General features: G+C 35.4%; 1 protein-coding gene across 7 annotated transcripts in view; it reads right to left on the bottom strand.

The window, feature by feature from the left end:
* The window catches only part of THSD7A (thrombospondin type 1 domain containing 7A), a 257,860-nt gene that overhangs the window by 214,251 nt on the left and 20,771 nt on the right, over positions 1-22,838 (bottom strand). For 5 of the 7 annotated variants that reach the window (XM_085538562.1, XM_085538563.1, XM_085538566.1 and 2 more), the window contains exon 2: positions 12,084-12,184. The gene's annotated coding sequence lies outside the window, so the exon portion shown is untranslated. Of the gene's footprint in view, positions 1-2,182; positions 2,316-12,083; positions 12,185-22,838 lie in introns of those variants that run through there. The other 2 variants (XM_085538569.1, XM_085538565.1) reach the window with 2 other exon arrangements.

Raw genomic sequence — 22,838 nt, 5'->3', positions numbered from 1 at the left:
CATCATTACACATGTATGAATTCACACAACTTTCAGCTCACAGTCTGGGAGGAACTGTGGTGGCACAGCGGGGACCTGAGTAGCAAGGTCACCAAAAGGATGCATGCAGTGCCTTCAGGGACACGTGGCAATGTCTGTGGGTGATGGGGCATGTGACGCTACCACGCTGCATGTTATGGTGACCACCCAGTGCCAACACTGCATCAAGGGCAGATCTTTACAGCAAGACAGACTACTTCCTGCAATGAGAGTGTGCAGGCCATTTCCTTAGACTGGCCAAACACCTGACATCACAACCAGGTGCCTGGAGTATTAGGGTTGACAGGTACAGAGGGGTCACAGCAGGCACAGCACACTTGGCAACTCTGCTTGCACTACATCAGCCCTTTTAAACTTCCTTCCACAGATAGGATTAAGCTTCATGCCAAAGAACACAGCAAGAAGCATTACCTTTAATGGCAAGATGACTGTTCATTTGTAATGACAGATTAAATAAATTCAATGGTACAATAATTTGGCATGCAATTTCAATTCCAAATTATGGTCTGTGCATATATGTACAGGAAACATAGTATCAGGTGCTCAGTATTCTGGCAAATTCGGAATAAGCAGTTGAACTTGCAGAGTCCAACAGAACCTGTAAAAACTGGGACCAGAATAATAAAAAAATGAACACATTATAGTATTTAATTACTCCCCGAAAAAAATAGCTTTAACTTTTCTCATGATTATTCTGAACACAAACATGAACTGATTCAGTACCTAGCAGTCCTATGAATGCTAGCTGGCTTTTGAAATGGAATTTCCATGGACTTTCCAGGGATCTGATGATACAATTTAAAATATGTATCACGGCAGATCACTGGATGCTTCCCTTACTCTTTGACACAACCCTGAATGCATGTTTAAAATCTTAATGATTATGTCTCAGATAACAATAAAGTAGCTCAAAGTGGTAAAATGGTTACAGAAGTAAATCAACTGATCCAGTGACTACCTGATGGCTTCAAGTCTACATTATTTTAATTAGAAAAAAAAAAAAAAAAAAAAAAAAAGTAGAAAACAACAAACAACATTATCCCAGAATTTTAAAATGCTCTGTATTGCTGCCCAGTATGGAAGCTTGATAGTTACTGATTCCCAGAGGATATTTAAAACGACCCTCCACAAGTGGAATCATCATGCATTACGACAAACATTCTCAGCCTTCAACAGCCACTCAGTGTTATGTCTTGTACAATCAATAAACAAATACTGTCAAATAAAATTCAAATAAATATTATAAACAAGATAACTAAAGTTTGTAAGTCTAGGTATGCTTGTTGGCTATCATTTAAAAAAAAAATAGTAAAATATTTTTTCACATTTCCTGTAAGATTATTTCTTTATGGTCCATAAATAAGTCTCAAAAAATGCATAGAAAAATATACCAACAAACACAGAAAGAATAGTTAAGAAAAATATTCAGCACTCGTGAAAGGACAGTTTAAGAAATCATTTATTTCTCTCCTAGCACCAAATTGCCAGCTAAAGGTTAATGCAGAAAGAAATCTTTCAGGCACATATCTGTCTAAACATATCTGAACAGAATGTTCTGAAACAAAGGAAAAGTTATACAAGCAAGTCTGACCTGCAATCTGATCATTAAAAGATAAACAGCACTTCTCAGCATAAATCAGTCAACTATACAATGTGTATGATTTTTCCCCCCATTAATGAAATGCTTGGATTTTCATGCTGCTATGCTGGTAAGAATGGATATAATTTTCTCACAACTATTTCAGAAAGCGCATTAATTTTAATGGAAACGTGCAATATTTCACTGTCTGTGGGAGTTCTCTGGCACATCCTGAATACGATTCATCATTCCCCATCACTGATATTTACATGAAGCTATACTTCATTATAGTTAATAAAGAATTTGTCAATAACATGGATACAATAGATTTTGGCTAGATGGATGTAAAATCTATCAGAGGAATCTTGTCCTAAATTATGAAGGCACTCTTAAACTGAAAAGAGAGGTATCATGTTATCCACTCAGTTAAATATATACTACAAGTAGGTTAAGCCCATACTCTCTTGCTTTCAGATTTGGAGTATTCTCCTTAATCCTACAAGAATAAATAAATTGAAAAAAAAAAAAAAAATGAAAAAAAAAAAAATAAAGACATTTACTTACATTGAAATTAAGGTTCTTTAACACTTCAATTCAAAAACCTCTCTACTTCTCATGCTTCTTACAAGCTTCCCTTTCAGCAGTTGCTTCTTTAGTCTGTTAAATGTTTATAAAGCTTTGACAACAAATATTCAACAATCTCCAACATCTTTTCCACGCCTCCAGTTTTACACACAAACACAGACATCTGCATAGGCAAAGAACAGAACAGACTGTGCAATCTGTTAAGAGAAATGTGGTTCTGATGAAACAGCTCATTTGTTATCCATCTCTTCACCAGTGGGAGCACAGTTAAGCTCAAATACGGGCTAGAACAAAAAGACCTAAAATAGGTATAGTAGCAGCCTTGCAGTCCTGTAAATGTGGGAGCCACTACCAACCAAACACCCTCCAAAGCCAGACTGAAACATGGATTTGAGAGTTGAAGGTTTGGCATGTGAGTATACATATATCTAGCAAGGCAGTTTACACTGTTAACTTAAGTCTTTACATTCACATCTCATTTTTTATCTGATAGCCTGAGTGGATAATGCAAGACATTTGTCAGTAACAGACAAGTCATGGCCACCATATCTCATATATAACTTTTATTTTTAAAAATAAATAAATAAATAAATAAAAATAATAATTAAAAAAAGCCAAAAATACATACACAAACAACTACATCAAAAGTTAATAATAATATTTAATAATTTTAAAAAGCAGAAGTTGAACATCCAGAAGTGAATACATACCAGAACTTGATTTGCATACCTGTGTCCATCATAACATAGACAGACTGCAATGGGATACCTTTATTCCCACACAGCATCTCTGATTACCTGCAATGTACCAGTTTCCCTAGTTTTTCACAGCTTTCTGGGGTTCAGAGGGCCAGAACATTATGCTGAGTATTTCAGAAACTTAAAACGCACCCAAGTATTTCCAAATCACTAGGTACAATCCATTTTCCAGCATACACCTTCCAGAAAGACATTTACTGCAGCTGAATGTTTTTAGCACTCAATATTTATTTCTCCTCTGAAGGGATTTATGCATCTTGCACCTAGTAATATAGTTGTTGATAAAATAGACAGGTTTTCTGGAAAGTTTCATCAAGCATTGTTTATATATGATCTTTTCCTACGCTTTCATTTCTTCTGTACCCTTTTAAATCATCAACATCAATCGCCAGGAATTCTTTCAATATCAGCGTCACAGACTAAGGAACACATTTCTCAGCCTTTCTACTAATAAATGACTTTCAGACCTTCCGGCACTACTTCACAGCCAAGGACTGAACTACTCTGTCACACCAGAGCTCACAAGTTACTTTGTCTGCCCGGACTGCCTGTGCTCTCTCTAGAGTTGGTGCTTTCAACAGTGAAGGATACAGGAAACTTCTGAAAATATGGCCTGCATTACTTGTTTGTAGATACATTGTTTTGACTTTGATTACATTGAGTCAGACACCATCTGCGTAAATTCATATTACCAACAAGTCTAAAATACTCCCAGAACTAATCCATTCTGCATAAACAGTGATTTTGAAACTTAGTCAGGCTACTGAATATGACATAAAATATCCATATCTTTCAATGGAAACACCACAGTACTTCAATATTCACCCTTCTTTCTCATGTGTGACCAGGACAAGTTTTTAAATCCACTTCACTAATTTTTCTTCTTACTGTGTTTAACACTCCATGTTAGCACTTATCCTTTGAATTTTACAGGAGACTTCACTAAGTGTCTGAACAAAGTCTATTCTACTCATCTTAGTCACACAATTTTTTTTTGCAAATCATTACTGTCAGACCTGAGGCATCTTTTAGACTTTTAACTGTCCAGTTTTTATACATCAACAATGATGTCTTTTAGCAACAAGTTTTCAAAGCAAGTTCTGTTCTAACCATGAAGATCCACTGAGCCAACTCAAGAACTGAAACTCAGAGTAAAATAAGTAAACCTATCAAAATTTCAAGACAGGGACAACAATCTGTACCACTTAAGACTGATTTAACATATTACCTTATAATTGTGTTTTAAAGGAAGAATGGGCCCAGTAAAAAAGGTTAGGTAAGCAAGAAACACTACCAAATTAAAATTTCTGTGCAAGAAACACAGAAATACCTAGGAGGTGCTATAAGCAATTTACTGACAGAAGAAACTTGTTTTAAAGAAGAATGAAGATTTTGCTTCTGTGTTCATGAATGAGAACAGACAGCAAAATCATAACAAAACCAACAAAACTTCACACGAGTTGAGGAAGAAGTACACATGAAATATAATAGAGCAAAAAATGCATCAGTACCAAGAACAAACAAAGACTTAAAATCATTTGTTTCTACCCCGCCATGAACCCCACAATTCAAACAAGAAAGAAAATTAAAAACTCATTTTTTCAAAAATTCCTACTTTTTCTCTGGAATTACAAGAAAAACAAAGGCTGGGATTTTCATTGAAAAGATGGCAGAAGGCTCTTCAATTAAAAATTTTCAAACATACAGTTTATGGGAGTAATGACTAAGCTTGGTATTATTTAGGAATTGAAAGAGTACACTTTAAATTACTGTTATTCTCTCTGACTTTTAAATTCAGTCTAGCTATGCTACAGTCAAATACATTCCTTGGCATGCCACGCAGGGTGATGATTTTGGGGTTATTTCCCTTGATACTCATCTTTGGAGTGGTGAATTAACAAGATGTTAGTTCTGGAAAAAAAATAAGATAATGAACTGACAAATTCATTCCAAAGGACTATCGTTATCATGATATTCTTAAAGAAGCATGAAGTTTAGGAAGTAAAAGTCATCTAGCATCAGAGAGATACCTCTAGATGTACACAAAACAAGAAAAGAACACTTAGAAATATAATAAAGGTTTTAATACCACAAATTATGTAATTCCCAGTAGAGAGATTAAATGGAGAGCTCTGATCAAAGATTTCTTTACACCAATTATTCTCCACCTCATGTGTCAGATTAATTAGGCAGGTGCTGTCCTGCCAGCAGCAGGAGAAGCTTTGCTACAACAGCCAAGCACACACATTCCTATTCCTGGCAGTTGCTGCCCTCACTGTCAAGTGCACCTGGAGCAGCCACCCCCCTGTTCTCCCTGGCCAGCCTTCACAAGAAGCTGGGGGGAGGGGAAGGGGGGGGGGAAAGGAAGGGTTGTAGAGGAGGGAAATAAATTATTGGACTGCAATTGCACAAATTTCACATAAGGAATCAGAAAATAAAGTCTTAAAAAATAGGATTGAGAGGAGGAGGAAGGAGGACTGTGACGATACCAGTATTGGGCTGCAATTGCTCAATCCCTCCTAAAATGATGTGGTAAGATCTGTAAAATGTGTCGTATGCCATCAGAACACACCCTTCAAAACGTCCTGTATTGCAGTCTACTAAAGCTGTCAAGTGCAAAATTCTGTACTATTTCTCCAAACATTTTTTAAATTTGATTGAAACATGCATGAAATTGTGCACCCAGACACATTATTCTTAATATTAAAGCCAGTTTATGCTCCATTATCTAAAATGAAAGATATCTGAATCCAAATGTTTATTGAATTCTGTATCAACATTTAAAATCTTATTAGCATGGTTATAATTCTATCATGCTTGAATTTTGCACTTTGTCTCTAAATGAAAACAATTCTAGCAATTAGTCCAAGAATTCCACCAATGGAAAATTCTGAGAAGGGTGGAGCATTGGAATCTGTCCCAGAAAACTCCACATCTGCTCTAAAAAAGAAAAATAAAGTCTGGTTTAAAAAGCCTGCAGTTTTAGAAAGTAAAATCTTTAATTCCCTACGCTCAGATTTCTGAGCATTTTAAACATGCCACTCCTGGTTCTCTCCCTATACAATACAGTACACTGTGTTCTTGGCTGCCATCCTTAGCCACGTTCAAGTGTGCTCTGCAAAAAAAACTGTAGAGAGCTGAAAAGAATCTGGAGACAAAGCAACTTTTCTGAAAACTGCATAGGTCTTACTAATAATGCAGCTGCAAAACAGGATTACAGTACAATGGGTTTTTTTTAAATATATGGGGAGTCTGAGTTAATAATGGAGAAAAAGAATAGATGCTCCTACCCAAGTAAAATAACCAGAAAGAATCAAGAATCTGTAGCATTAAGGAAGGGGGCATATTTCCCCTGTTCAAATTTAAGAAGAACCAGCTGAGAAGTGCTGTGAAATGTCTTTTCATCCTTGGGAGACAATTCCATAGTTTAATATATCATTTGGTATAGCTTGAATACCTTTCACTTTTAGTAAGTACCCATTATATAACTTATCTCCGCTGTCTTTAATTACCCCATTAAGTACATTGGTATTTGCTCTTATAGCAGCTGTATTAAAGCTGCAGGGCACAAGAAATAAAACCAAGGAGAAAAATTAATGAAACATTGTCTTTTCCATTTAATAAGTTCCCTTTCTTTTTTATGGAAACATTTGTATTAGTAGATACTATTTCAGCTCTGTGAGATAATAAATCACATGAGCCTTGTATTATTAAAACCGATTGAACAGCCAGAGAGAAGCACCATCACTCACCAGTGGCACAACTTGCCTTTAAGCTTTAGTCATTCTACTCTATTTCTGAGGAGTCATTTCATTGTGGGAAATATCATTCAAAACATATAAATGGTAAAGAGTCAGAAATCATTCTTGATCAAAACTTTTTACTTCAGAAATGAAGTCATGAATTTATTTTACACTGTTAACGAATCTAGACATATTTCTGTGGAGGAAAATAAGAATGAAAACTTCAATTAATTAAAAATTAATTTAAAAATCTGTGAATTATCACACATTCTTAGAAACAACTTCTGATTTTCAAGGTGCTTTGTTTTTCAGCTGCCTGGATATTTAACAATACATCCAGCATAAAACAGGAAAAATAGTTCAGTTGCTTATTACATCAACGTGAAACCATGCCTTCTGAGTAGCATGCATACAATAGAGAGCAAGAAACAAAGTAATGAGGAGCACCAATATATTCACCATTGGCCATCATTACTGAAAAGGCAATTCCAAATCATTGGGTGCTGCACCATTAGTGCCAGCTGTGCAAAAGCTCTGTCCCTCAGGGATATATCAGAAACCTGAGATCTTAAACGTACTGACAAAGAAAGAAAAATAATTTTGATTACCCTCTTTCTCAAAGTCCTGATTTTGTAATAGTGATAAAAATTTCCTATTTATGTAAATAAGTTATCCAGGAGAACCTCATTATAATGATTTCTGGCATCTGACTGAAACAATCCTATTCCAGGCTTTCTGCCACCCTCATTAAGACTGCTCTCTTTCTAGTGAAAATCATTTCTATTGAGATATTTTTGAACCATCTCTGTTTCTCGCTGAGAAGCAAAGCTAAGGCAACTACTAAGAAAAAAACAATCATTATTTTAGAAGCATCAAAAGTATTCTGCAGCATGGACTAATGTTCTGTACAGATTTTGGTGCCAAATTTTATGTATTAACCAACATTTTACAGGACTTACCATCCTAAAAGTTTCTCATCTATCCAGTGTATTCCATGTATATGGGAAATTTTTTTCCTTGGTTTAAGAGTAGTATACGACTAGCACCCATATTGTAATGTCTTATAATCAGATTTTGAGCTCTCCCTGTGATTTTATTATGTCACCACAGTAAATGTCTAGGAAAAACTCTGAGTTTCTACTAACATACAAGTTTCTCCAGGCTGCCTATTTGCATTGCTTGCAAGGGATTCCTTGAACAACAAAATGCAATTTGGCCTAAGCAGTATATCCACACAGAGCCAGAGCAAATACACACATTGTAAAGGCTCAGTGAAGCTCCATAACACACACATCACACCAGCAGGAAGAAAATAAAATTATCTTACAACTTTCATAAATCTTAATCTGACTTCCCATTTTTTTCAATAACCAAATTAGTAATAACAAAGAGACTGGGCACAGCTCTCAGTTCCTCCCATTTGCTGGAGAAATACTTCTTTCCTTTCTGAAAAATTTAATTCCCAAGGACAGACTCACACGAGTGGTTAATTAGGGGATATTTTACAAGAACTAAAATTTATCATCAGCACAGCAGGCAAGTATTGACATTTTTACAAGCATGGCCATGCTACAGTTAAATTTTGAGTTGCAAAGCTCCTGAAAGCAGCTGCCACCCCAGGAAACCGGGAATCCCAACACTTACCAACCCCAGTTTTCCGATACTTATTCACACTGGCAAGAAACATTCTTCTTGCATTGCTTTCAAATATTTGACAGGCTAGCCATCCATTAAATGCATCACACTGAGGTACTGCTGTATCACTACATAATTCTTCCTGCCAGCTAGCAAAAAATAATACGATATGCAGGATGCTTGGGGGGATCCCAGTTCCCGCAGTGCTGGCTTATAGGTCTGCAAGGAAGAAAGACAGTAAAAGCCAGAAGGGTGAAGGCATGGGACTGATGGGAGAAGGACAGTAACAGATTAATGGATTCTCTTCATTAAGAACCTGGAGAGCAGGGTTAGCTACTGGGTGGGTAACAAATATCAGTAGCAAGCATTGATGCAGTCACTTGCCAGAAATCATGGCACTCCAATTTGGGATGGCAACACCACCCGCCATATGCTCACAGGGAAAAAAAAATGGAATTAATCAAAATAAAGCAATTCATCAATAAAACCCCAAAATGCCATTTCCTCTCCTTTCCCAGAATTCCTACGAAGTAAAATCTACGTTAGCTATCATAGTTGCACAGGTATAATGGAGCCGCAACCATGGATATGTGTATACACAATCATTACACATACATACATTTATTATACACGAGCAACCATATATAATAGGCCATTCAATTACAGAAGCAATTAAAGAGGACAAAAGGCAGACGAGGCTCCTTGTCCAGAACACCTCCCCTGACAGAAGATGGGAGGCTGGGGAGGAGGTGACAGGGGTTAATTACCAGCTGGAACCCAAATGCTTTCTTTTTGACAATTTACAATGTAAATCTGTTTAAATAACATGATTTTAACTAAGCATAGAATTAACTAAGCGCATAATTTTAACTAACTATCCACTTCCCTCATTTTTAAGTTTTTGCATGTGTAGTCTTAAATATATATATATTTTATTTTTATTTACACACCACTAACCTCTCAGAGGATATAAACAAAAAGTCAGTGTCAGAACCCAAATATTTAATATAACTATGTTCAAACAGCTTCACAGCTGTGGTACTGTGTTCAAGGCTCTGTTCTATGTAGCACAATGGAAAAAAATGAATTCTTCCATAAAACTGGAAATCTGCACGCGCTCCAATCACTGTAAAGCACGTGTAATTTCTTTTACCAAAACAAAGTCACCATCAGTGAACACCATTTCATCCTTCCAGGGGTAAATCTCGATCAGTCTGGAGGTGGTGTAAGACATAGCGCACTCGGGTGCCTACCAGTCCCCTCTCACTGGGTTCTCTTCACTCTGAGACACCAACTGAGGGCAGAGACACTACTGAATAATCCAGAACTTTATCTTGATAACCAACACAACATTCAATTCTGAGTTTTCCAAATGTGCTTTTACTTTTGCCAAATGTTCAGACAATGTTTTCAGGCTCCATATGTCCATCAAGCTGACATTTTTATGAAGCTTTAGCTAAAATAGACCAGCTAATTAGACTCCAGAATAAAAAAAAAAAGAAAAAAAAAAAATTGCCATTTGACACATATTCTGAATGCTCAGCTTTGTAAGCTCATTGTCCTTTCATCCTTATATCCAAGAACTTTACTTAACATATATAAATTCTAATTAGATTAGGCAAAATTAGTAGCTGTGGAGAACTTGGAAGAAAAAATTTTCTATGTACCACAGCAATAGCCCTGCACAGAAATCAAACAAAACACTGTCATGTTTATTCAGTGGTTAACATTCGAGCTTTTTTATTCAGATGCTGTTACACTACTGGGAATTGTGTAAAATAACAACACTGCTTATGCAATAGAGTTTGTTCAACATATTTATCACCTTGCCTTCTTCTGAAATTAGTAATTTCAGGTGATAGTATGGAATATTAAAAAAGTCCCCTAATTCTGCCCAGTTACACAACTATTGATTTAGAAGCAATATTAAGCTTAGTGTGTATTGTTCCTGGGAGGAAGTTAAACCTTTTAAAATATTTATGTTTTTCACTATTCAATAGGTCAAAACAAATAATTGTTCATACAATTAAAGACTTCTGGGATAGAGGGAAAAAATAGCCAAAATCATTTTGATGAAATCATTAGTGACAGGCATTAAAGACTAAAGCAAGTTTATTAGAACCTATGTTAAAACAGACTTCAGTATTTAAAAATATTAGCATTCTAGTAAACTGGAGCACAGAGTATGTTTAAAATAAATATTTTATTTTAAACGTTTTCTTATGTTCCACTTTTATATTATGTTGAAGTGAAATGGAAAATCAGAAGTAGATGCAATCATTTGTCCTTTTCAAGACAAATTAGGAAGTCCTACCACATATGGTGAAGAATATGAAGTACGGGGAAGGTCCACTGGGTTTGCTGTTCACCTGTCTCTTTTCAGCAGCACCAAACTCTCATTTCCTCAATTAATACCTGCCACAATCTGTAAACTGACATCACACAGTGTTCCTATTATTTGGTTTGACCTTGCTATCATGAACAAGAATATAATTATGATAATGAACCAATTATTCTTATAACAATCAAAAAGACTACCACTTCCTCCCTTTTCTCATGATAATATCTGAAAATTCTAGTTTCATTTCATCATCCATTACTTGCATGCCATCATTAAAATGTCATTATATAATTAACATAGTTTCTGTTGCTTATTTACAAAATTTAAAAATAATAATAAAATGGAAAACACTGAAGTTTTAGAATAATCATGACAGCACACAGGATGTCTGGTTTATGTAGGACGGTAAACTAATATTTTAGTATTTGTAATGTTTTACAGGTTGTATTCTTATAAATTTTGAATGAGAACACATCTGTCTGTTGGATAACCAACTGTTAATGCTACACTATCACATACACTGTGTATTTTACAGGGAACCCCTCCAGAATAATTTTAACTGCTTTCAGCCTTCTGATTATGAAAACAAAATGTCCAGGTTATTATGAGCCTGGGTGTGTCATACTTAGCAGAATAAAGTCAATTAAGTAAAAGTGACTTGAATTGGTTTTCATTCATTGAAAAATCAGTAGTAAAAAAAATAAAAAATAAAATAAAATAATAAATTCACCTTATTCAGACTGCTGACTCTGTTAAGATACTGACTTCACTAATACTCCTGGCCTTGTTCCTAAATAACATGATTTTTAATCACTTTATGATATTTTAGAGAGAAAAATCTTTCATCTCCTGATTTGAAATGAATCTTTCCAGTGTTGGTCACCATTGGATTTATGATCAAACCACATGGACACAGAAGTCGCTGAAGAAAAGAAGATTCTTTTGCTGCCATGATTACACTTTTAGTCAAAGCTAAGTTTCTGTGGGATAGATTCATTTATGATGAACTGTGGCATCTTCACAGTCAATTTTTTACTTGAAACATCCAAAGTTCACAATAGCAAGTTACCTGTTATTGTCTAGGTATGGTCTTTTTTATTCAGGCATATATATAACTGGAACAAAAGTATAAACCTGAAACTTTCTATATTTAATTTAGACAAACTGCAGTTTACTGTACCCCTCAGAAGAATTCTGTCTGCTTTCTTAATCTACCTGTAAAACTATCTAAAGGAGAGTACCGCAATTCTATCTGTAAATCGTGCATCTGTTTGCAAAGATATCTGCCACTGATTAAAAAAAAGTTTCAAATATTCTGCAGTAAACATCCAAAATAGAGACAAATATTCTACATGGAATCCCTCTAGTTCTGAAAGGTTATAAGCAGTAGAAGCTAAATTTACCTTTCTGCCCAGAAAACATTCATTCTCCACTGGAATGTACAAGTGACATGATTCCACAGATTTTGGATGGGCAACCTCTGTACAGTGAATTCAGAAGAAACCTGCAAACAAGGAGATAAAAGGTCAAAAGGCAAAAATTAACCAGATAACCTTATAAGTCTTCCCAACAGATGACTAAGGAAAGGGTACTGATGAACAGTGCATTGTGATGATGGAAAGTCAATAACAAATTCAATATACCCAAGTACGTATGAATATCAGTTTATTTTCATGGCTCCCCCTCTTCCAAGTTTACTTTGCCATATATACTCCTGGATGTTTTCTAATTTCTCCAAATGGCTCAATATTCTAGTCTGCAGAGCTTAATCATGTCTGGAAGGTCATTTCACACATTTTTTGTGAATGTGAAAAACTGCTGCCAGGCACCTGTTTTTAAACTTCTTTTTTTTTTCCTCCCTTTCATTTTTCTATTTATGCCATCTGATCACATTACTTATATCCATCTCATAGCTCTAATTTAAAAGGACATTCCCCTGAATCATGGCTTAGTCTTGCCCATACATTTCCAGATATACTGAAAGAGAATATTATTTTCAGTATGAGGCTAAGCTAACAAAAAGAAAAGTTAAAAAGCCTGCTACCTGTCAGCTATTGCTACACCAAATGATTAAAATTATGTCTTTATAGAGGCTTACTGAAATATAAAAAACATCCAAGTTAGTGACAGATGAACTAGCCCAGGCAACCAATCAATATAAACTGAATCTAGTTTACTGAATGTGATTCGTTGGCACTACATAACAAACTGCACAGGCTGAACTATTGTACATTTATACAATGACAACTCCTAAGTTTCTTTGGCTAGGAGATAAGTACAGTAAACAAAATAGCAATTGTCACTATTAGTGATTCTCTTCTACTCCATTTGTTTTGTGTTGGATGGGGCCCTGGGCAACCTGATCTAGTAAATGTATATGTTTGGTGGCCCTGCTAGGCAGGGGGGGTTGGAACTACATAATCCTTGAGGTCCCTTCCAAGCCGGGTCATTCTGTGATTCTGTGTTACTGGTGAGATCCAGCCCATTCCACTCCTCTACTGGAGTTTAGAAACATCCTCAGCCTTGTTCATGCAACCTCTCTCTTTCCCTCTGTTACGAATGACACAGAAGAGCAAAATAAGCTGAAATTAAGATGGACCATGACATGAACAACATTTCCTGAGTTGGATAAATATGGATATACTTACTATACCAATAAAACTCAAGTTTTAAAATCCAGAATTCTACCTAATCTAATCTTAAATCAAGGGAAAAAAAGGGAAAAAAGAAAAAAAGATGCATACACTTATGTCCTTTGCACCTTAATGTAGTCTTATTATTACTTTGAGATTAAAGTCACTTAAATGTTCTGTATGATATTTTTTTCCACCAAACTGACAATTTCCTCCACCCACCCCCACTGTAGTGCATCATAAGAAAAAGTCATTGGTATCAACCATGGTGTCAGCAGATCAGATAATTTTTGCAAGAAGGTCCAACAACAGAATGATATCTATGTATACTATTTATCCAGTAATTTGGCAAAGAATTGATCGTTTCTTTTTACTGTTGTCACACCTTTCTAATCTGAATTATTCTTTATTGTTTTATAATAATACTGCTTTTTTAAAACAAACAAACAAACAAAAAAAAAAAAAACCAAAAAAACACATACAACTAAAACATCCACAGGTTAGGTAATATTTACTTAAAGTTAATTACTTTTTGTCTCCACAATTGACAACCATTCAAAGTAAACATCAAAGGAGTTTCAGATGAGTCCCACTAAAAAGCAGGTAATATATACAAATAAGTTCATTTCAGTAATATATACAGAACTGTCAGAAGATCTCTTCTCTGCTTAGCCTATTTTAGATGAATTTGATAATGCAAGTTTGTCATGAGACTGATACTTCAAATTCAGCTTTCAGCTTGAAAAAAAAAATGTTTACACCCTGAGGAATGGAATTGTAATAAAATGCTGACAAGTCCTTACCATACCAAATTGTTTCTGCTAGAGGACAGACTTCCTATTCTTGGCATTTCAAAACAAGTGAATTTACATTTAAAGAATGAGGTACTATTAACATTTTAGTAACTGTAAATCTTTATAGCTTTTTCTTTTTGACCAAAGTGAAATAAATATCAACAAGCAAAACTTCAGACTTTTGCCCCCTCCTCAAATATGAAATACTTCAGATTTCAGCTGCAAGGCCAGTAAGGTCTATCAAGCCTCACATGAGGGCTGTGTTTGAAGAACATTACCCCTCTCAAAAGCAGAAAGATGCTTAATCTATTGATTCATAATCCTAAACCTTATATTTTAAGTGTAACTCCAGTGATTTAATACACCTGATAGCAGATACAGGTCCATCCAAACACTCATAACTGAGTTTCCTTAAGTTTTCAAGAAAAAAACTAGTTGTAATCTTCCAATAAATACAGATTCATAGAATGGTTTGGGTTGGAAGGGATCTTTAAAATCATCTAATTCCAACTTCTCTGCTAAAGGCAGGAACACTTCCCACTAGACTAGGTGGCTCAAAGCCCCATCCAGCCTGGCCTTGAACACCCTGAGGGAGGGAGCATTCACAAAGTGTTCCAGTGTCTCACCACCCTCACAAAATTTCTTCCTAATATCTGGTCTAAATCTACTCTCAACCAATTTAAAACCATTTTCCCTTGACCTGCCACTGCATGCCCTTCTAAAAAGTCCCTCCCTGGCTTTCCTTTAGGCCCCTTTCAGGTCCTGGAATGCTGCTATAAGATCCTACCAGAGGCTTTTCTTCTCCAAGCTGAAGAGCTCCATCTCTCTCAGCCTGTCCTTGTACAGGCAGTGCTCCAGCCCTCTCATCATTTTCAAGGCCTTGCTCTGGACCTGCTCCAGCACCTCTATGTATTTCTTGTGTTGGGAGTCCCAGAACTGGATGCAGTACTCTAGGTACTCTTGGGTCTCACAAGAGCAGAGAAGAGGGGCAGAATCAACTCCCTTGACCTGCTGGTTACACTTCCCTTGATGTAACCCAGGATACAGTTGGCCTTCTGGGCTGCAGGCTTACAGTGCCAACCTATGTTGAAACATTCATCAAACTGACACTCCCAAATCCTTCTCCTCAAGGGTGCTCTCAAGCCATTCACCACCCAGCCTGTATCTGTGTGTGTTTGGGATCACCTCAACCCAGGTGCGGGATCTTATAAATAGTAGTGCCACTAAAAGCATACAATAGATACATGTATTCAGTTAAAGGCTAGCTTTTCCCACCATTTATGCAAGCATCTGCAATACACTGAAGAAGTAAACATGCAGACACCTGAGATTTATTGCCAGGAATATTAATTCCATTATTTGACTTTCAAATAGAAACCCAAATACCATAATGAGGTCATAGTTGACTCTCCTGAATTCCGGGGTTGCAATCCCTACTTATTGCTTTGTTCCTTCCATGTAAGATCCTGAACTCCACTACCTCACAGCTGCTGCATACAAGGCTGCCCCCAGCCTTCATATTCCCAGTCCTTAGTTGTTTGTACCAACAAATCCAGCAGATTATACCAAGAGATCCAGCAACACACCTCTCTTCATTGACTCTTCCACTACCTGCACCAGCATGTTATCTTCCACACACTGCGGGAACCTCCCAGTTTTTGTGCACCTGGCATTTTTCTTTTCCAGCAAAAGCCAAAATGGTTGAAGTCTCCCATGAGAACCAGTACCTATGATCAGGAGGGTACTTTCAGCTGTCTGTAGAAGGCCTCATCAACTTCTTCCTCCCAATCAGGTTGCCTGCAGTAAGCAGGTGTGTTACCCACATTAGCCTGCCCCTTACTTCCCATCCATCAACTCTCCACTTATTTGTCATACATCCCTTGCCAGAGCTCAATACTTTCCAGCTGTTCTTTCACATAAAGAACAACTGCACCACCTTGCCTTAATGACCTGTCTTTCCTAAAAAGCACATAGCCATCCATGACAGCTTTCCAGTCACACAAGCTGTCCCATCACATCTCCATAATCACAATGCCATTTGCCTGTTTGTTTAAATAAAGTGAGTAAAATATTTTACTTATGAAAGTCAGATTCACTAACTTTTACTATTATTATTTGGAGGAGGTGGAAAGATTAGTGACAGCAATATGAAAATTTACAAACATCACTATCCCAATTATTTGAAGGGCCAACATGGATAAATGAAAAGGGCAGTCATCCAAGTTCTGCCTCAGCTTTCACAATGATAATTTTATTGAAATTACCTTTTTCTTTAATCTTTCCACCACTTATAATGAATGAAGTTATGAAATATTTAATTCCAAATACCCTCTCATTTCCTGATATCATTACAATGCAAGATGACTATCTAGTCTGCTTTGTATCTGGTTTTGACACCACTGAATGGCTGCCTTCAGGAAAGAGCAGCAACATTTCTGCGGAAAATAATTATTTCACATTTTACTAAAGCAATTGACAGAAATGGGGGGGGGAACACATTTTTATTTTTATTCTATTTATGGAGACTGTCCTCCATAAAATACCACTCTTTGCATTGCAGTTTCAATTTCAAAGCATCAAGGACTTGGACTATAACTTTTTTTTACTAAATATACCTTAATTAACTCTAATGACATTAAAATAATCTCTCATTTTTGTGTGACAACAAAATGTACGAAATGCTATTCATTCTTAATAGATTTTTTTCATACTACTTATAAAAGGATCTTACATGACTACATTTCCCAATAATGTTCCACACAGAGATCAAAACAAGCCCTTCTATAGAACAGTCACTTGAACTCACTAAAAGAGTATAGTTTTTAAACACAAAGTTGTGTTCTCAGTAATAGCTAAAACAAATTTGCTTTAGGATGTGGCTATTAGCAGATAGGGTACAGTTATTCAATTTGTGTTTGGATCTTATTTCCTTTTAGATTTAAGTGCTACAACAGGCTACTAATTACCAAGTGCTAGAATTATTTTTATTTATCTTGATGCTTTTAAAATCTAACTAAAGAGATAATGAAGGGTTAAATGTTGACATGTGGCTACACTGAGCATTGATTAGCTATGTGTATGCATACACACAGATATGGTTTAATGAAGCAGTGTCCTAACAATATGTTTATCATACTAAGAGCAATCTCCCTTTGTTATTACAGAGCCATTAGTAGACTGCAGCAAATTTATATCTCAAAGGACATTTAAAAGTTAACAACACATTACAACTGTGTCCATTTCACAAAAAGCCTGGTACGCTGTGTTGTTCAAACCACATTTGGTCCTGACAGCAATTTAAAACCAAACAAGTTCCTGCAAATCACCCTTAAGATGAGCAATGCAGGGGGGGAAATAAAAGTCACAAAATTTTCATTGTCTTTTTTTATTCTTTGATTGGCATTTGTGCATACAGGATTTAATGGTTTCCCTGAGAAGAACTGAAAGTATAAAACCTATGTAAACCTGGAAAACATATGCTCATTAAGTGTTAAACTAAAATATTCCAATACACTCATGCTCTGGAAAATGAGAGTAAGCTTTTTAGACAACAAACAGAGATTTAACTACAGAATTCATTAAAATAAATTAAAGTCATGCAGCTAAAATTTATCGCCATTGAGAAGTTACCATCAAAACACATCTAATAAAATTTTATTATGAATTTTGGTGCCTGAATATTTTGAGTAGTCACTGGAGACAAAAAGTGTTCTAAGGCTACAGCACAAAGCTGAAGGACAAACACAGAGCTTTGCAGTATGTGTGTCCAATAATCATAGCAATATCTTACATGTGATTTATGAATGTCTAATTACTGGTGTTCTGTCCTTTATTTAATTTATTTTGACCACTTAAACTGTCTCAGAAGTGCCTATCCCCATTTGCATTTTAATGAATAATAATTGATATTTATTCAGCACATTCTGTTTGAATCTCAGAGCTTCATTTAGAGATTAATACTTCTTATAACCTAAAACAAATTATTCATAGATATTCAAGTTACAGGAATTACTACTGAGTAATACACTGTGCACTATGATTCAGTAAAGCTATTGGCATTGGTTTTAGCAGTTACTGTCACTGGTGATTGGGAATGCCCAGCCTTTATGAAATTGTATTTAGGAAGATGAAAAATTAGATGAAAAATTGAAGAGACTGTTCACTGAGATGCCTTAAGGAAGATTTCAATTTATGCCATTTTTGCTCAAATAAATTCTGTAAATCGCCCACGAGAAATGAGTAGTAATCAGGTTTCCCACAGTGATACTGGTGAGAAGGAAAACACCATGATCAAAAAATATAAGATATAATTTTACCAGAACCTTAGGCTCATGTAAGTTTACGAATTTTTTACGAAATTGGTAGGTTTATATCATGAATGACCATGGAAGACCAATGAAAACAGCAAAGAATTGAAGCATTGATTGCAAGAGGTTCTTCCAACCTGGATTAGTCTACTTGTTTATTTGATTTCTGGCTTGGAGAGTTCCCTTCCTAGAATCTTATAAAATATTCTTTGTTTACATGCCTCACTAATTTCAAAGATAATGCTGAATCTCATCTGAAACAAGAGCTTCTGCAATGGGCCAGCCTAAGTTTAAACACTCTCAAGAGAAGATTGCACACTGAACACTTCTGTCTTCAGATTAATCTTGTCTCATACACAAAATCTGAAAATAGGCATGATACCATAGATGCTTAAACTAGTCTCCTAGGCTTGGCAGCTTAAGGATGAAGTAAGTCAATCTCCAAGTAGTTCACATTTCCTGCCTTTCTCCTTTGCCTCCATCTGTACTGGAGCTTACAGTGCCCCACTCAACCACAGACATCTAACTTCTCACATAGACAGTGAGAAGAGAGCTCTCCTTATAAAAGATAATGAAAAGCATAATATTTGAAAGGAGTAACATGACTAATATTTAGAAGCACATTCTGTGAAGGCATTCTACCTTAGAGTCCTATAAGCAGAGGAAAGTACCCTAAAGTCCAAATCCATAAATCTAGACAGGCACTATAAACATTTTTAAGAAATTTGGAAAAGAACAGGAAAGATATTAATGTATGATGTCCAACAGTATAATCTCTGGGAACAGGGATCAAATCCAAAATGGAAATTGGGATCAAGTCATGCTGTTTCTGATAAGAGAAAATAAGGCTTTCAGATAGCTCGCCCTAGATATTTACATTAAAGATAGGAACAGAAAAACAGAGCATAGCTCTCAGCACATTTCAGGTCAAACTGACCAAATTCAAAAACTACATAACAAATTGGAGATGATAAGGAGATTTACTACTATTATAAACTGTAGTTTTTCAAACTAAACATTTTTTTTTACCTAAATATCTTGCTGTCCATCAGACAAATTGTGACTCAGGGAAAGATTGCCAACAGCCACTACCAAACAGCTGACAAGATTGCCCGGGGATCCCTTGTACTAGAGTGAAGTTAAAGAACAGTTACTGTGCTAATATCTAACTAGGTAACTATAAAGCTGTATCATTTTGGCAAGTATTATAAAAGAAACAGTGAAAACAGGCTACCTCACGGAGTCCTTTATTTCGCCTGCTTAAAGCTTCTATTATTGACTGCAACTGTATGTTTTGCTGAAAATTTAGCTCTTACATCTCAAGAACTCACAATCAAGAGGTTGAAAGTTGAAGATAAGGACAAATATTATAACCTCTGATCTACTTAGTAGCTGTTATTTTAGTCGAAAGGCTAATGGAAAAAAGAACTTCTATTGTAGCACTGTATTTAAAAATAAAGAAATAAATAAAAAATAAGCAAAAATCCTAGGCTGTTTACAAGTTTAATAACTTTCCTGTGTAATTATTTTTAAATAATAAGTGAAAATAGTCCAAGGTGTACTATATATTTTAAATTAAGTTAAAGGCATATAATGAAATGAGATAAAGGAAACAAGATCGTGATATATAACAGATTTAAAGCAAGCATCTAATCCACGCATAACATGAAAAGGTCTCTGGGCTCCAAACAGTCTGGAAGTCCTTATAATAGTATAATAGTGACATACAGGAATGTAATGAGTAAAGTCTTTGTCCCATTTCATCTTAATAAATGATTAGGGCATGAAGATGCATAATTTTCCACAGCTGGATCCCGACAGCTTTGCATGTTGGTTCTGAGAAAAAAAAAATTGTGATTGTTGTGGAGCTCATAGGATGCGCCTGCAGTAACTTTTTCAGTATGCTGATAGTTTAGAGAATGACACAAATAAGAACATATGATGTAGACACTGACGCATGGGCTTTTGAAGAGAAATGGAATATAAGATTAGTAAAAATAAATAAACCATATCCTTGTAAACTGACAAAAATGGTCTTAAACTAGCCAGGTAATCTTGATAGCCATGCATATCAATAATTCTGAACATTAAGATGTAAAGGAACATTAAGTCTGAAAGCACTACTGCAGAAAAACATTTTATCTCATTTTAGACTGTCAGTAGTTATTAAGGATGTTTTTAGATATCTAAAGCCATTACATAGCTTATTATTTTCAGTAGCCATGGGACTTTTCTGTGGAAGAAAAGTGCATTTTTAAACATTAAAATAATGAAGTAAGTGGCACAGAGCTAAAAAGAATACATGATAGGAAGTATAAACAGAGATGAAGACAGAAAGAAAATCAAGCAGACCTCAGAAGGCATGGCAATGTCTCTATCAAATAAGCTAATTTAAACATCCTGTTGGAGGCTTCCTGTGTAAATTCAACATTAACAAGAAGTAAACTCAGAAAGACCAAAGGCTATTACCATTACTGGAAAATAATAAGAACATACACAATGCATGATGACATCTGAGCCAGTTAAGAATGGCCAAGAGCTCCAAGTGCCCAGAAATCTGGTAGCAGCTAGAGGAACACTGAAGTTGGCTGAAGCAGAAAAGGGATGTAGAACTAGAAGGATGGAAAAGAACCAACACTAGGATGGACAAATATCTGTTCTATAAATATTTGCATGTGCAGTTCCAATTAAATGCATCTGTGTTTAAAATATGAAGAACTCAAGTCTAATCTAGAACAACACTTATCAGTGAAATTCTCAGAACTGTAGACTCACTGGAAAATAAATTTTAAAAATAATAATAATTTAAAAAAAAAAAAAAGAAACAAACCATTACTTTGAGCTTCCAGCCACTGTAGATTTTTTCATGTTTTATACCGGAGAAGATGAATAATTTAAGAACTAAAACAATTCACTCTTCCTTCTCCACAACTCTTCTCCCCATGCCCCCCAGAACAAAAAACCCAAACACACCCTTCACTGCTGCAAGCATCATCAGAAAAGAAAAACTTCTAACAAACAAACAAGATATACATTGCTTTTATCACAAACTAGCTTTGTTTTTTTCCATACCCTTTCAGTCTTTCTTCTGTATGCACTGAGATTTCATTTGAAGTTTTGCATATAGAAATTAATTTATGGTTGATTGACATTTCTCAAAAAACAGCAACAACAAAAAAACAACAACAAAAAAAAACCACCTATCACAATTGAAGAAAATTAAAATCAGTCTTCACCTAAGCATTCTTTCTGTGCTTCACTGTACTGGAAACTTGTCACCATTTTTCCCCAAGCAATTTAATCCCATGCAACATATAAAGGAGATAGAAGCAGATGTCATTACAATGAAAACATTTTAAAAGGTTTTCAAGCTCTCATTAAGTTAGACTCCAGAGAAACTGAAAGTAAAACCTATAAACCACTTCAGGATCACCTGTGAGGAATTTTTATCTTCTAGGCAAGACAGTATAACATTGACTGTACAGAGTCCTGTTATACCAAAGTAATAGAGCTCAAACAGAAGCTCTACAATAAAAACAATAGTGACTGTGGTTCAATTTATCAATAAACAAAGAGGTTTGTTTAGTACAAACAAAAAAAAACCCTGTAATTCAGAGAGAATTACAAATAAACACATTGTTTTCATAGTTTGAAGGAAGAATAAGCTTTTTGTTCTTGTTTTCTTCTCCAGACATTTTTTAATCAAGCAAAAAAAAACTTGCTTTTAATAACATCCAAAATCATGCTATCTAGAACAAACTCCAAATGTGACATTTTATTTTCTAAAATGCCAACAAAATTGATATTTATAACAATTATTTCACAATTCTTTGGGAATATCAGCCATCATTTTTTGAGGATATATGGTCAATTCTATCCAATTCCCAACAACAAACAGCCTATATAAACTGACAGTTCCAAGTGAACATGTAAGCCAGACACAAGCAGAATTTGTAGAAATTCTATTTATGCAGTCAAAAGTCTCTACATAGTATTACATTCTATTCTATATAAAGAGAAACTTCTTTGAATGTGGCTCGACAGCAGACTACAGCAATTTGATGTACATCTGGTAGCTGGTAGTATGGGATATGCAAAATAAAACAATGTCCAATAATTGATCATCAAAGATCATTTGGTTCTATTGTTCTATTAAAAGTAATGACTGCTGAAGTTAGTAGAAATAGTGACAGCACTCTATAATCTGTGCAAATGCTATGGCCAGATAAATGGCTACGATAGTCATGCATGTTTTCACTAGCAAAAGCAAAGTCCTGCAGAAAGACTTTGCAAGGACAGTTTTTGTTTGTTATTTTTAGTGCTCAAAATTGCCTCTTGTAATTCCTGGAGCCAGATGAGTAGACAGGGTGTAAATAAGGCCAGATCCTACCTAATGTCACTGTAACTGCAACACCAAAGGAAAA

The sequence above is a fragment of the Coturnix japonica genome, chromosome 2, assembly GCF_054131305.1.
Source record: "Coturnix japonica strain WE chromosome 2, WE-NBRP24, whole genome shotgun sequence".
NCBI lineage: Eukaryota > Metazoa > Chordata > Aves > Galliformes > Phasianidae > Coturnix > Coturnix japonica.
This window is presented reverse-complemented; position numbering and strand designations above follow the sequence as displayed.